This window comes from Oryza brachyantha, chromosome 2 (assembly GCF_000231095.2).
Source record: "Oryza brachyantha chromosome 2, ObraRS2, whole genome shotgun sequence".
Classification (NCBI taxonomy): Eukaryota; Viridiplantae; Streptophyta; class Magnoliopsida; order Poales; family Poaceae; genus Oryza; species Oryza brachyantha.
In genome coordinates this window covers 7,095,378-7,109,877 of record NC_023164.2, presented here as the reverse complement: position 1 = coordinate 7,109,877, position 14,500 = coordinate 7,095,378, and the positions used below count along the sequence as shown (strand labels likewise).

Here is a 14,500-nt window from a genome sequence, read left to right as displayed (position 1 = left end):
TTATATACTTCGTTTGATGGACAAACGTACCTTGATGTGTTTGTTTAATTTGCAACCCCAAAAAGTACGATAACTCACCCATCATGCTCATCTCAAATTCCCTACGCATAGTCTCAGCAAACTCCACAACCAAAGCATGAGATGAACAACCAAGATGATATCATCAACATAAATTTGAACAAAAAGTTGATTATCACCGTGCTTAAGAACAAAAAGCGTTTTGTCAACCTTTCCCATTCGAAAACCTTTCGCAAGCAAAACGTTCTTAAGCCTATCATACCATGCTCTAGGTGCTTGTTTCAAGCCATACAAAGCTTTAGACAATTTAAAAACATGGTTGGGAAAATCAGGATTTTCAAAACCTGGTGGTTGTTTGACATAAACCTTCTCCTGTATAAAACCATTTAGAAAGTCACTTTTCATATCCATTTGATAAAATTTAAAACCTTTGGAAGCAGCAAAAGCTAACAAAAGTCTAATTGCCTCAATTCTAGCAACACGAGCAAAAGTTTCATCAAAATGCAAACCCTCCACCTGGGTAAAACCTTGAGCAACAAGTCTGGCTTTGTTTCTCACAGTCAAACAATCCTCATTTTGTTTATTTTTAAAAACCCATTTGGTTCCAATAATATTATGACCAGAAGGTGGTTCAACCAAAATACAAACTTTGTTCCTTTCAAAATTTTCAAGTTCTTCATGCATGGCGTTTATCCACGATTCATCAATTAATGCATGAGTAACATCTTTGGGTTCAAAGGAAGCAACAAATGCAGAATTTGCACAAACATCATGACTTGTTACCTTAGACCTTATAGTCCGCTCACCTAAATTACCAATGATTTGTTCTGGCGGATGTCGTCGTTGAATATGCAAAGGAGCAACGACTTCTGAAGTTGTTTCATGTTCAGTATTCTCACTGGTCGAGGTCGAAGCCTCTGGAGGACCATTGTGATCAGCACCAATAGAACCGGAACCCGACGAGCTTGGCCGGTCTGACCGCACTTCTTGTGCCGGTCTGATCGGAGGTGTGCCGGCGGTCTGACCGGCTTGGCGCCCGGTCTGACCGACCGAGCCGACCTCGTCGTCGTCGTCGCTCTTGTCATAAAAAATAGGACCATCCTCCCCCTGAATTTGTGGCAGTGTACATGCAATCTCTAGTCTAGTACTTGGACTAGCTTCATCAAAAATAACTTCACAGGTTTCAATGATTTTGTTAGTTTCCAAAACAAGTACACGACAACCACGTGAATGTGTGGAATAACCAAGAAACATTCCATCGGTAGAGCGAGCCTCAAATTTGTCCAAATTTCTAGATTTCAAGTCAAAGCACTTGCAACCAAAAACACGCAAATGAGAAACTTTGGGTTGACGACCAAATCGAAGTTCGTAAGGAGTTTTTCCAAGTTTAGATCTCGAGAAAACCCGATTTAAAATATAACATGCAGTATTAACTGCTTCAGCCCAAAATTTACTTGGAGTGAGATACTCATCTAGCATAGTTCTAGCCATCTCAACCAAAGAACGATTTTTTCTTTGAACAACACCATTCTGTTGAGGGACACAAGCAGAAGAAAATTCATGTTCAAGACCCTTTTCATTGCAAAATTGTTCAAAAGAGGTATTTTTAAATTCACCATCATTATCACTTCGAATTCTATTCAAAGAACCAGTAAGTTCAAGATTCAATCGGAGATACAAACTACGAAAGTGTTGAAAAGCCTCATCCTTAGTTGCTATAAAGTAAACCCAAAAATATCGAGAAAAATCGTCAACTATAACTAACACATACCACTTTCCTCCAACCGATTGCACTCTAGCTGGACCAACAGTGTCCATATGTAAAAGCTGTCCTGGTGCATCAGTCATCACAGAAACAATTGGAGAATGTGAGGAAGCAACCATCTTAGCATGACGACATGGTGTACAAACCAATTCAGGATCCTTCTTAAGTTTAGGCAAACCACGAACAAGATCCAAACCACTTATCCTCGTGAGATGATCAAAACCAACATATCCAAGTCTACGATGTCAAAACATCACATCCTTACTAAACTTAGCAACTAGACATGTTATCACAGGTGAAACATGATTTTCAAAGTCAGCTTTAAAAACTTTTCCATAGAGAGAAATATTTAGCACAGAATCATCACAAGAATCAAATATTTTACTTCCAGTTTTCTTAAAGTGAACCTCAAAACTTTCATCAACAATTTGTAAAACTGAAAGCAAATTATACTTTAAATCCTTAACCAAAGCTACATTATTCAATTCAAACTTGTCATTTACCTTGACCATACCTATAGCGAGAACAACACTAGTAGAAGTATCACCAAAGATAATTGATTCAGTCTTGGATGCCTATTTAAGGGAGGAGAACCAATTTTTATCACCGGTCATGTGCCGCGAACAACCAGAATCCACCATCCATACTTTCTCCTTCCTCGCCACCAAAGCCTACATAAGAGAGGATGTCGAAGCCTCAGTACTGGGGTTAGATAAAAGAAATTTAGGAATCTAGTACTGAGACACACGACTAGTAGATCCAATAGGCATGTATTGACATGCAAAAATAGTTTGAGAATTTTTCAAAAAATCTCTACGAGGCCGGTCTGACCGAGGTACAGTAGCCGGTCTGACCGCTTCTGTACCATCGGTCTGACCGTGGCTTGATAGCCGGTCGGACCAGTCCTCGGTCTGACCGTGCAACCCACTGCGGTCTGACCAGTCTCCTTGAGGGAAAAGCAGATTTTTGCAATTTAGATTTTGCAAAAGCAATCTCTCTCTCTCCTTTTTCTGTTTACGAGCTAATCTGAAACAAAAACCAACAAGATGTCCATCTTTTCCACAAAAGGAGCAATTATACTTTTCTTTGGAAATAGATGGTTTTGAAATTTTTGTTTTTGTTTCTATCAGTGTTTCAGAAGGAGAGGACATAAAACCAGCAGATTTAAACACAGTTTTTTCATTACTTGGTTTTGTCAAAGTTTTGAAACCAACACCTCTATTGCAGCTAGTCACTTTAGATTGATCCAAAATCATGTTAAGTTGTTTCTTACCATCAGAAAATCTTTTCAAAGAACTTTTCAAATAAGAAACCTCCTTTTCAAGATTAGCATAGTTTTTACAATCGATCTTGACACTTTTGCTATTACGACACTTGGGGCAAGACAAAACTTTATTAGTTTTCACGATTTCTTCCATGTACTCAACACGAGCTAAAGCAAATTTTAGCTTCATCTTATTTGATGTGCATGTTGAGCAATCTAAAACATCACGACATTGTTTCAACCTTTTAGCACAAAGCATGTTAAACATCGAACTAGCATAAAGAGCAGTTTGATATATTTTCAACATCCTTTTAGTTAAAAACAACTCATCACAAGTACGGGTTAGCAAAGCAAAACCAAGAGCAAGAGAAGATCTAGTTTTCAAACCATGTGAAACATTGACATCTCTAATTTTTGAAATTTCATACATTAAAACCTCACAATTTTTGCAATCATCATCATTAGGAATCAGAGATTTTAATCTAGAAATTTCACCATTCAGAGATTCAATGATAAATTCTTGTTTCTTATACATCTTCTCACACTTCTTATTTTTTGCACTCAAGACATGAATCGCTTCTTCAAGGGAACTCACCTCAGTGTCGTCATATTCTGAATCTGATTCACCACGTGACATGAGGCCGACACTAGAGATGTTCTTTGCTTTATCTTCATCTTCACTCTCTCCATCTACATCGCTTAGAGGCTCAAAAGTGGCGTAAACTTGATTCAATATCTTCCTGAGGTTTTCTTTGGTCCTCCTTCCCTGGAATAAGCTGTTGAACTTAGGCTTATCATCCTTGGTCTTGTCTCCATCATTATCTTCCTTCTTGCCTCTCTCGAGCTTAGGACAATGCGAGCGGATGTGATCAAGCGCACCACACTCGAAGCAACGAGCTGGTACTCCTCTTCACTTGTACCTAACATTGTTCGTAGGTCGAGAAATCTTGTTAGCAGCCAAAGCCAAATCCTCCTCCTTGAATTGTTTGAGTTGCTCATCGGAGATGGCATTAATCAAAGCAAGAGCGGTAGAATTAGATGGTGAAGCACCAACATCAAAAGAAGTTGAGGGAGAAACCAAAGCACTAGATTTAGAATCAATCTTACGAGAGAGGATATTCATCTCGTGTGTTTTGAGTTTTGTGTAAAGAGAATCCAAAGTCAAAGTAGACATGTCAGCAGATTCTTGAATGGTAGTAACTTTCATCTCCCAAACAGACATGTCGAGTGTCACGCCCAGAAATTCCTCACACGAATTTCTGAACTTAATTGTGTATTAAAATCCCTGTCCAGTACCAGTCAGGGTACACAAAGAGACAATGTTGATTATATAACCATCGTTCTTAGAAACAACTGAAAATAACACTTATTCTACAAAAGTGCAGCGGAAAGAAAGGGTAGACTAGCTCCAGCGGGTATGGCTCCAGTCCACAGGCAAAGCCTCGACGGTAGATCAGCTCAATCCTGAGAGTCTCCTCCATCGGACTCAACTTCTAGCTCTGGAGGGTGAAATAAGGCAAGGCTGAGTATAAACCACCGTACTCAACAAGTAGCACAGAAAAGAGGGTAATAAATGATGCATAGGGATCATCAAGGGCATGCTAGGGTTAGTTGCAATAAAGCAGCATTCAAATAAATAACAGAGATTAAAAAATTGAATAAAGGTAATTAAATTAAAGAATAAGTAAATAACAATCGTAAAAATACCACAACGCTGTCCAACGTTACACCATGTTGCGACGGGCCCAACCACTACTCAACGTTACACCACGTTGCAGTAGTTCCAAGTGAAAGCCAGTTTACCCAAGTCATTAAAGGTTCACTAATCACAGTGAAGCTGGGAGTTCGCCCGTAACCGTGGGCACGGCTATTCGAATAGATTATACTTTGATCAGAGGTGTACTATTGTACCCACAAGACACGACTCCACTACACTTGAACGTGTGCCGACATACCACCATGGCATACCGGAAAGGAGACCGTGATAGGACCCGTCACATAACCCTCCCTATTTAATCGCACCGCACTTCAGGTTTCACCCCCTCCTTTACACCAAGTCGGGCAGTCCCCTTTTGTGCCTTGGTAGATCCGGAAGCAGCAGAGGCTTTCGTTACACCACGATTGCCCGTCCATACTCCATCACGCCTACCCTTGCCTTGGTACGTCAAATAGTTCAAAGCCATGCTTCAAATCCCACCTTACCCATTCGGCATGTGGTTAGCACTTAACTACTGCCAGGGTTTCCCGTGAACTGGTCCTTAATTGCCATGGTGCGACTCTCAAAACCGTGCACCCACAGCTCACATTAGCAATATTTTAGTTGCCATTAACCCGAACCGGGTAATGAATCATTATTACAGCTATTCAGAGCTAATCATGGTTATTAAATGATCCCATGAGCTACTTGATCTAAGCACGGCTAAGCATTAACCTAGGCCTAACTCTAGTTAAGTTACCCCTGGTCTAGCACGAATAAAGTTGGATAAACAACGGCATAATAATAAGGATTACCCAAAAATAAATACAGTAATTACTTTAATTAAAACAATTTGAATAAATAAAGTGGGGAACTTGCAATAATAGGTTCAATATGATCAAAGATGAGTGCCACTTGCCTTACTCTTGTCCTTGGGGAACTTCGGCAACGATCTCGAAGTAAATCGGCTCTTCGGTGGGGTCCGAATCTAAGCGACAAAGCACAAAAATAAATAAAACAGGCACAAACTCTACTAAAATAGTAAAAGAAAGAACTTTTATTGGATTCTTGACAATTTTATGAATTTAATGGAATTTGAATGGGCCTAAACAGAGACTAGATGAATTAGATATGAATTTTAGAAGTTTTCTGGGTTTTTTAACTAAATAGATAAGTTCTAAATCAATTATTGTGCAATTAATAGGGCTTCTGATGTCAGCGAGGGGAGAGGAGGGGCGCCGATAGGTGGGGTCCACCTATCGGTGAGGGAGAGAGGGCGAGGCCGATGGGTGGGGCCCGTCGGTTAGAGAGGAGAGCAGGGGAGCGGGTGCACGGCCGACGGCGGCAACCGGCGGGTGGCGACAGCGGCAGCGCACGGCGATGGCGTACGGCGCGGCGGTGATGACACGACAACGCAGCAACGACCGACGACCGACGACGATGGCGACGGCCGGCGCAAGGCGACGGGCGGCGGCACATGGTGCTGAGGCCGACGGCGACAGTGCGCGGGAGGGAGAGACGACGGCGGGCACCGGCAGCGGCGGCTTGGCGACCGTGCGGCGACGGCGACGTCGGGCGGAGATGCGGCGGCGAGCACCGGCAGCGCACGACACCCGGCGACGGCGTGGGTGCGAGCATACCCGGTGGCGACGGAAAAAGAGAGGGAGAGAGGAGGGGAGGGCTCACCGGCGACGACGGAGGGTGACAGCAAGTCGGCGAGGAGGAGGGACGGATGACAGCGAACGGAGCGGAGGTGGCGACGACCGGGGCGTGGACGACGGCGCGCTGGCGATGACGTCAAGCGCGGCGGCGAAGAGGGCGAGGAGGCGACGAGGGCGCTCGGGTGTCCTCCAGCGGCGACGGAAGCCGACGGAAGGTCAGCGAGACGACGGGACACAGGGTGGCGGCCAGCGACGAGCGGGAGTGGCGGCGGTGCATGAGATCGGTCGGCGGCGGTGGTGGCTCGGGCGTGGCGGCGGCTCGGGTGGGTGAAGAAAAAGTGGCGGCGGCGCGCGAGGGAGCGGGATTTATAGGGGAGGTGGCACGGCTAGGGCTGGGGCGGCCGTTGGAGATTGAGTCGGCGACGGGGCGGACTCGGCGGCGGCGGTTGCGGCGGCGCAGCGAAGGCGGGGCGGAGACGGACTCGGCCGGCGCCCGGACCGGTCGCTGACAGGCGGGCCCTGCCTGTCAGTGGCGCGAGGAAGGTGGCGGCAGACTTGGTGCACGTGCGAGCGGCGGAGAGCTGTGCTGAGCTGCGGCTGGGGCCAGCCTAGGAGGGAGGAAGGGAAGGCGCACGGGAGAGGGGCGGCCGGGTGGGAGGTGGGCCGGCTCGGCTGGGCTGGCCCGGGAAGGAGGAGAGGTAAAAGAAAAGAAAGAGGAGGCAAATTGGACTTCGGCCCAATTTGGGAAGGAAGGGAAAAAGAAAGAAAAAGGAGAGAAAAATAAAAGCCCATCTTTTGCCGAGTTTTAAATTAATTTGTTTGGCAAAATTTTAAACTTCTTCAATTTAAGTTTAAATCTTGTTAATCAATTTGGAACCACGATTTAATTAAATTAATTTCTTTGTAGGGATTTTTCCTGAGTTGATTAAGCCAATTATTATTTACGAATTTTTTTTAGAAATTTAGGCTTGGGATAAACTCCGGGTGTGACATCGAGACCATTCAAAAAGTAGTGAGAGATCTCAGATTGAGAATAATTAACATCATAGACAGAATCAACAGATCTAAGATTACTCAAAATTTTATTAAACCTAGCAAGATAATCATCCAAAGCTTCTCCAGGTTTCATCTCATATTTAATATAATCCTTTTTGAAAAGATCTCGACAAAGTTCCTTTATGTTCGTTGTTCCTTGGTGAAAATTTTTCAAAGCATTCCAAATCTCGTTGCCAGTTTTAAGATGCGAAACGCGATCAAAATCCGAACGAGAAATCCCACTCAATAAAATATTTCGAGCTTTGCAATTGTTGCTAAACTCGCTTTTCAAAGCAGGAGTATTAATCTGTTCAAGAATCTCATATGGCTGAGCAACTTTTTGCTAAACATCATAATCTTCAACCATAATATAAGATTGCATCTTATCGCACCAATAAGGAAAATCCAATCCATCGAAAACATGAGGCTTCATTGTGAATTTGTGAGCATGACAAGAAAACTCTAGATCGGTTACAATCCAAAAAAACAATCTCTAGATCATTAAAAATCCAAAGAAGAAAACGAGACTCTGATACCACTTGTAGGATCACAACAGAGTAAAACACCTACCAGAGGGGGCTGAATGGTAGCTAGATCAAAAACCCAAATCTTTTCGCGGAAATAAAAGATTACCTTCACAAAAGTCTTACCGAAGCCTCCGGTCGCACTGTAAATATACCACCGGTCTAACCGCCGTTATGTGGCCGGTCAGACCGCTCGCATAACATCAGTCAGACCAACGTTGAGTGGCTAGTCAGACCGCCAGCCTACCTGCGGTTAGACCGTCGGGAACCTTGAAAAACGCTGATCGACAAAACTTCAAGATGTAGATTGAATCTCTCAACTGTTATTGATCAACTTACAAAGTGCATAGAAAGCACTCCTAACAAAAACTTTCGATCTAATATCGAAATAGAGTTGAAACCCTAATTTTCTCTCTCAAACGCACCAAAAAGCTCCCCGGAGGCATACCTCTCGGTACCTATTTATAACCTCGACGTGGGTATACAAGGCTCACGTATCTAGCACGAATTAGGACTCCCAATCTCGTGGGAAACCAATCCTTATCCGTAACTAACCATATCTCTATCTCTAATACCACAAATCTTTTCAAATCCGGACTCTATCCGAATTCAACTTCCATATCCCATAGGCACACAATTTCTCCATCATATGCCATATGGAATCTTCACCACCACGTGCATTGAACTCTAGCCTAAGTATCCCGCATGATATCTCGACCGCCGGACGTCACCTTATCTCCAAGTTGACTCCCGATTCATCACCGGTAATACTCTCCTGAGGCATCAAGTCACCTATACATGAATCAAACAAAAAAACCATATTCCGAGACCAAGCTATCTCCAACTTGGCTCATTGTTAGCAATACAACAGTACCCATATGTATAGAAACCAACTAGATGTCGAATTCACGAAGAACAAATCCGAAACCGAAAAGAAAACCGAAAGCTGAAACTTTCGGGGTTGACCTGCCGGTCTGACCGCCTAGATTCCTGCGGTCTGACCGCAGTTATCTGAATGGTCTGACCGCCCATATACCTGCGATCTGACTACCCGGTCAAATATCAAAAACATTTTATCTCACAAACCACCAATTTGTTTATCACAAAAACATGTAGATCACTCCTTGATCAGTTATGTGTCCACCACCGAAGTCGAACAAATTGGCCACTTTCATTGGCACTCCCTCACCTTGGATTGGCAAGACGAAACGGTCAGTCAGTGATGCTGCAATCGGCAACGATATTGCAGCCCAGCCGGCCCCCAACAGACTATGCTATGCAAGAATACTTCAGAATACCATTCCTAATATTTACGTGTTGATACTTGATAGCTATATATGTTAGCTTACACTTCTAATGAAGAAGCAAAAAGATTAGACCAAGTCCACTCATTGTATCATTGTATGGGCCCATGGGATGAGTAATGTTGTTTGATTGATTTCACATGCTGCAACAACTGCGGAAGTGTGTTTTTCCAGTGTCGTAGACGGCCGGGTCAGGTTTGTGCGAAAATGATGGCAGAATTAGCATACAAGGCATTGCACCAACGATGTAAACGGCAAGGCTGCATCAGGTTTCACACACATATTATTACTTTCTACTAGGTTCTATTGAAACAAGTTTCACATAAACACCAAGATACATCATAAACCTTATGGAAATTTATATAAATTTTAATTTCATAAATTCTGAATGAAACTTGGTCTAATTGGACAATTTCTAGAGGTCCCATATAAAGTAGGACTTATTAATAAAATATATACAATAGTCTTAACTGTTTACGTTTAATATTATAGGCCTGTTTTAAATCCCATCTAATTTTTGTGTAAGTTACAGTGAGAAAGCAGCTGTGTATCTCTACTTTCTATAAAATTAAAATCATTATCTCTTCTCTAATGAAGCCACATCGTCTCAATTGTTTCTAGCCTTAATATAATACGTCAAGAGTGTAAATTAAGCCACATCATCACAATTGTTTTTACCCTTAATTAGGATGATACATCAAGGGTGTAAATTATATCTCTTCACATCACCCTAATTATTTTTAGCATTTGGATGATTCATCAAAAGTGTAAATTGCATCTCTTCCCCCAAAAGGCACGCATATAACCCAAATCATTTATAACCTATGGATAATTGATAAAGGCACAAAAATATATAAACACATCGAAAAAATCATATAGTAGGTATTTTTTTTTAGAATTCATATCCACTGCATTATCACATAATTCTCCTGTAGCAACACTCATAGTATCCATCTACTGTTCATAAAATGACTTATTCGCTCTGTTTCAGATTATAAGACTTTCTATAGATTCATTAATATCTCAATATATATGTTTTGTATATGTGTATAGATTCGTTAGCACGTATATGAATATAGGCAATGTTAGAAAGTCTTATAATCTAAAAGAAGCCAAATATTAATCAATAATCCTAGCGTCAATGGATAAATGGACATGATCAAGCTCCCGCTGCTCTCAACGTCAAGAGTTAAAGCCATAATTAGCTAGCTTCATCGAGATTTGGACTGTGAAAAGGAGTTTGGAGACTTCATCGGCGTTTCCGTCGACCAGAGCAAAAGTCTGCAACAGGCCTTGGTCATGTCTTTTGTTATCTAATAAACGATTAATTTTCACAACCAGCAACTTGATTTTAAAGATAATTTCGAGGTAAAGTCGTGTATGCTAGGATTACTTTAAGCGCTTTTGCTTAACCTATGGTCCCTTTTTTGTATAATGGCTGCTAAGTAATTAAATGTCTGCCGGTGGCCTGGCATTGACCCGACTTAAATATGATGATGCTACTCTAGTGCCAGACTGCTGGCCACACGAAAAAGTAGATGTCCCCATTTGTTTAGTTGTGCTTACCCTTATAAGTCACATTTAAATTAGAGTTAATTTTAAGGCCTTTAATGTAGTTTCGATCAGAATACATATATAAAAGTTTGAGATGTTCTTCGGTGCATTTTATTAGTAGTAAAATTTAATCGACACCGTTGATCTATTTTGATCATATGCCTATGATTAAATTATAACAATATTGGGTGTAGTAGAAATCTGAATGGGTGATGTCGTTATTTTTATTGTGATCTTTGTTGTCAAAAAAATGAAATTAAAAAATATTACTAATCAATTAATTAAAAAGTACAAAATACTCTTTTTAATCAATGACTTAAATTAATTGTACTGGTAGTACAATACTACCAGCAAAATATATCAGAGAAAGACCCTAAAAGTTTTACTCGTAAATTATTTTTTTAGTATTAATAGACTGTTTATTGTTTTAATTTTTTAGTTTATTTTCTCTCATGCATTACTAGAATCCACCAGTTTCATCCGTTTTATATTACTAGGGAAACTGTTCCCCCACTGTTATTCGTCGGGAACAAAATTTGCCCTACCATTCTACCAGATTAAACGTATGGAAAAGATGGTTTAAGAGTTATTGTTGTTGAACACGGCTTCCTGCGCGCGTACTGTTCAGTTCCTGGCTGCTATAAATTGTTAGAGAGATCAAGGCCACCAAATCACAGCAAGCTTTAGATGAAAAAATGGAGTTCAGATCAGCTTTCTGTGCTGCCCTGCTACTCGTGATCGTACACTCGCTGCACCTTTCTGCTAATGCGTCAACCGAAGTAAGATGCATACTTAATTAACCGTTCCCCCGTGAGGACATAATTTTTCTTGTACTTTTGTGAAATCAGTACCGTGACAGTACGATTTACTTGAAACCTTTGTTTTTGAAATTACAGCTTTTACCTTGTGTACATGGGGGAGAAGAAACACGACGATCCATCGATTGTCACTGCTTCACACGATGATACACTTGCTTCTGTTCTTGGGAGGTAACGTACTGGCAGAATATCCTGATAACCTGGAAAATCTGGGGAGAAAGAAATAGGAGAAATTTCCACCATACGGAAACGAAAATGCTATACACACGACTTTTTCGTAGAACTATCGTATGACTGGTCGATGATGATCCATATTCTGGCCGCGTGCGGTGGCGGTGTTGCGTCGATTTCTCTTCTCGATATTACTCTATACTCAGCCGTTACTTTTCATCTTCTGCATTTGCTTTCTCACCCTAAACCCTCTCTGTCTCCTATCCATAACAACCAGTTAAGACTAATCGGGAAAAATTTTGCGGCAACCACAACAGAGTATTCACGTTGAAGCTAACATAAGGTATGAGAAATTCGTTGATTAATTTTTGCCTAAAATTTTAGGCTCTGGTTTTCTAGGCCCGATGAACAATTCTATTAATCTTTTATCTCAATTCGTTTTTCAACATCTCTTGTTTTTCCATGCTTGCAAACACATACATGATCATATTTGATTTGCTTTTAAAATTGATTTAATTTTCCTTGCCAAATTAAGGTAATGGACACCAATCTATGTTCTGATGATGAGCAAGATCATATCATATCAGATGAAGATGAGTTTGCTGTTGAGGAGGTTGACAGTGATTCACGTACTCTGGTAGCAGATAAAACCAAATTGTTGGAGCCAGCCAAAGGTATGCTATTTGATAGTGATTACAGTGCCACTTGCTTTTATAAAAGTTATGCCCGAAAGATAGGATTTTGTGTGATAAAAAGAGGATCCAAAAAAAATTGAGGATGGCAAGGTGAGATATTTCACACTTGCTTGTAGAAGACAAGGTAAGGCATTGTACACATCAACGAATGAATTCAAGCCTAACCCCTCCACAAGGCAGCAGTGCCCAGCTAAAGTTAACTTCTATCTTCATGGTGAGAAATTCTGCATTAGCACGCTTACTCTAGACCATAATCATGCTGTAAGTCCTAGCAAAGCAAGACATCTCAAATGCCACAAGAAACTTGATTTGCAAGCTAAGAGAAGGCTAGAGTTGAATGACCAAGTGGGAATTCGTATAAACAAGAATTTCAGTTCTCTAGTTATGCATGCTGGAGGCTATGAGAATCTTCAATTTGGTGAAAAGGAGTGCAGGAATTATTTGCAAGATGTACGAAAGTTTAAGCTTGGTGCTAGAGATGCGCATGCAGTTTATCAGTATTTCCTACGTATGCAGTCCAAAGATCCCAATTTTTTCTTTCTATGTCATGGACGTGGACGAGGACTCTCGACTAAAAAATGTTCTGTGGATGGATGCAAGAAGTAGGGCTACTTATGAATCTTTTTCAGATGTTGTGACATTTGACACTACGTACTTGACTAACAAGTACCATATGCTATTTGTTCCTTTTGTCGGTGTAAATCATCATGGGGAGTCGGTTCTATTAGGATGTGCTCTGCTATCAAATGAAGAAACAGAAACTTTTATTGTAATTGTTTTTACAAGATTGTTTTATAGGGATTCCAATCAAATCACCCGGCACAACCATCTCACATTAGTTCTTACATGGATCTTCTTCAGGTGCTAATTTTCAGTGTTGCCTTCTAGTATATATCAGTGCATAGTACTTTCCCCTAACTTGTTGCTCTGTTCCTTTTACTTTTGCAGGGAAAAGGTGATCTGACGGAGCTTCTATCCCAGCATATGAAAGAATGAAAGAGAACGATTTTTTTCTTGCATTACTTGTGATTTCAATCGACAAACTAAACAACGTTTGCTTGTTTATTTTTATTTAATGTTAGACAGTATGTTTGTGATTTTGGATGTCACTCTACCTGTATTTAGAATGTCACTATATCTGTATTATGTTTAATCAACTGATTTTGGCTATGAATGTGCAAATTGAAGTTTTGGTGCCTTGCTTTTCTAACAAGTCTGGTCAATCATTTTTTTTTGCTTGCATGTTATGGCTTTTTTTCTAGAGAACTTGTATGCTATGGCTGTGAGAATATAAGTGGTTTCATATCCTGAAGGCCTGAACTAATCTAACATCTGGAGTGAATTGCATTGGGCTGCATCATTTTCAATAGCAACCTAAGGTCCTAAGCTATATCGATAAATGTTCTTACCAGACTGGCCTCTGTGTACAGGACTTGTTGTACACAAGCAAACAACGAGGCCCAGCGACTTGACGCCGTCATTGCTCGTTGTTTCAGTCGTACCAGCGTCGGACACATGAATCAGATGTATAGCACGGATGTATAGCAGAGTTGATAAGGAAATGGCAGCACACCAGCTTGAGGTTAAAATCATGGAGAAAATCAGCTTATGGAAGGCCTATGGGGCAACTAATCTTGCGAGAATCTACGGTTAACATTTCGGCAGACTGAGGCAACCTCGAGCCTCGGGAGCAGGCCTGTGTGGCCTTGTAAAAGCTTGTAAAAAAATTTCTACCCTCTTAATATAACACCAGCTTAGGTTGGCTTGTGTTTCAAAAAAACGTACCGGTAGAATAGCTACCAAAAAATTAAGCATGATCATATATTATTATTATATACGAAAAAGCCCATTAAACATCATGTATAGCGCTCCTCTGCCACCATGTGTTACAATCTCTAAATTAGGACAAATGTTAGAAATTATATAAAGAATCAGAAGATCAGGCCATCGGATTTCAATTTTATGGTTCTTAATTATTTTCCTCCATTATATCTA

The 14,500-nt window shown here is 41.1% G+C and overlaps 1 long non-coding RNA gene across 2 annotated transcripts; it reads left to right on the top strand.

Annotated features, from left to right (window-relative positions):
- Window positions 1-11,358: 11,358 nt before the first annotated feature.
- Window positions 11,359-14,230, top strand: LOC102719737. Of its 2 annotated transcripts, XR_005811074.1 has the most exons (6): window positions 11,359-11,600; window positions 11,718-11,810; window positions 12,088-12,153; window positions 12,346-13,366; window positions 13,454-13,460; window positions 13,936-14,230. It is a non-coding gene; the product is annotated as an uncharacterized LOC102719737 (long non-coding RNA). The 2 variants fall into 2 exon arrangements; XR_423153.2 differs by lacking the exon at window positions 13,936-14,230 and having other exon boundaries at window positions 13,454-13,924.
- The last annotated feature ends 270 nt before the right edge of the window (window positions 14,231-14,500 follow it).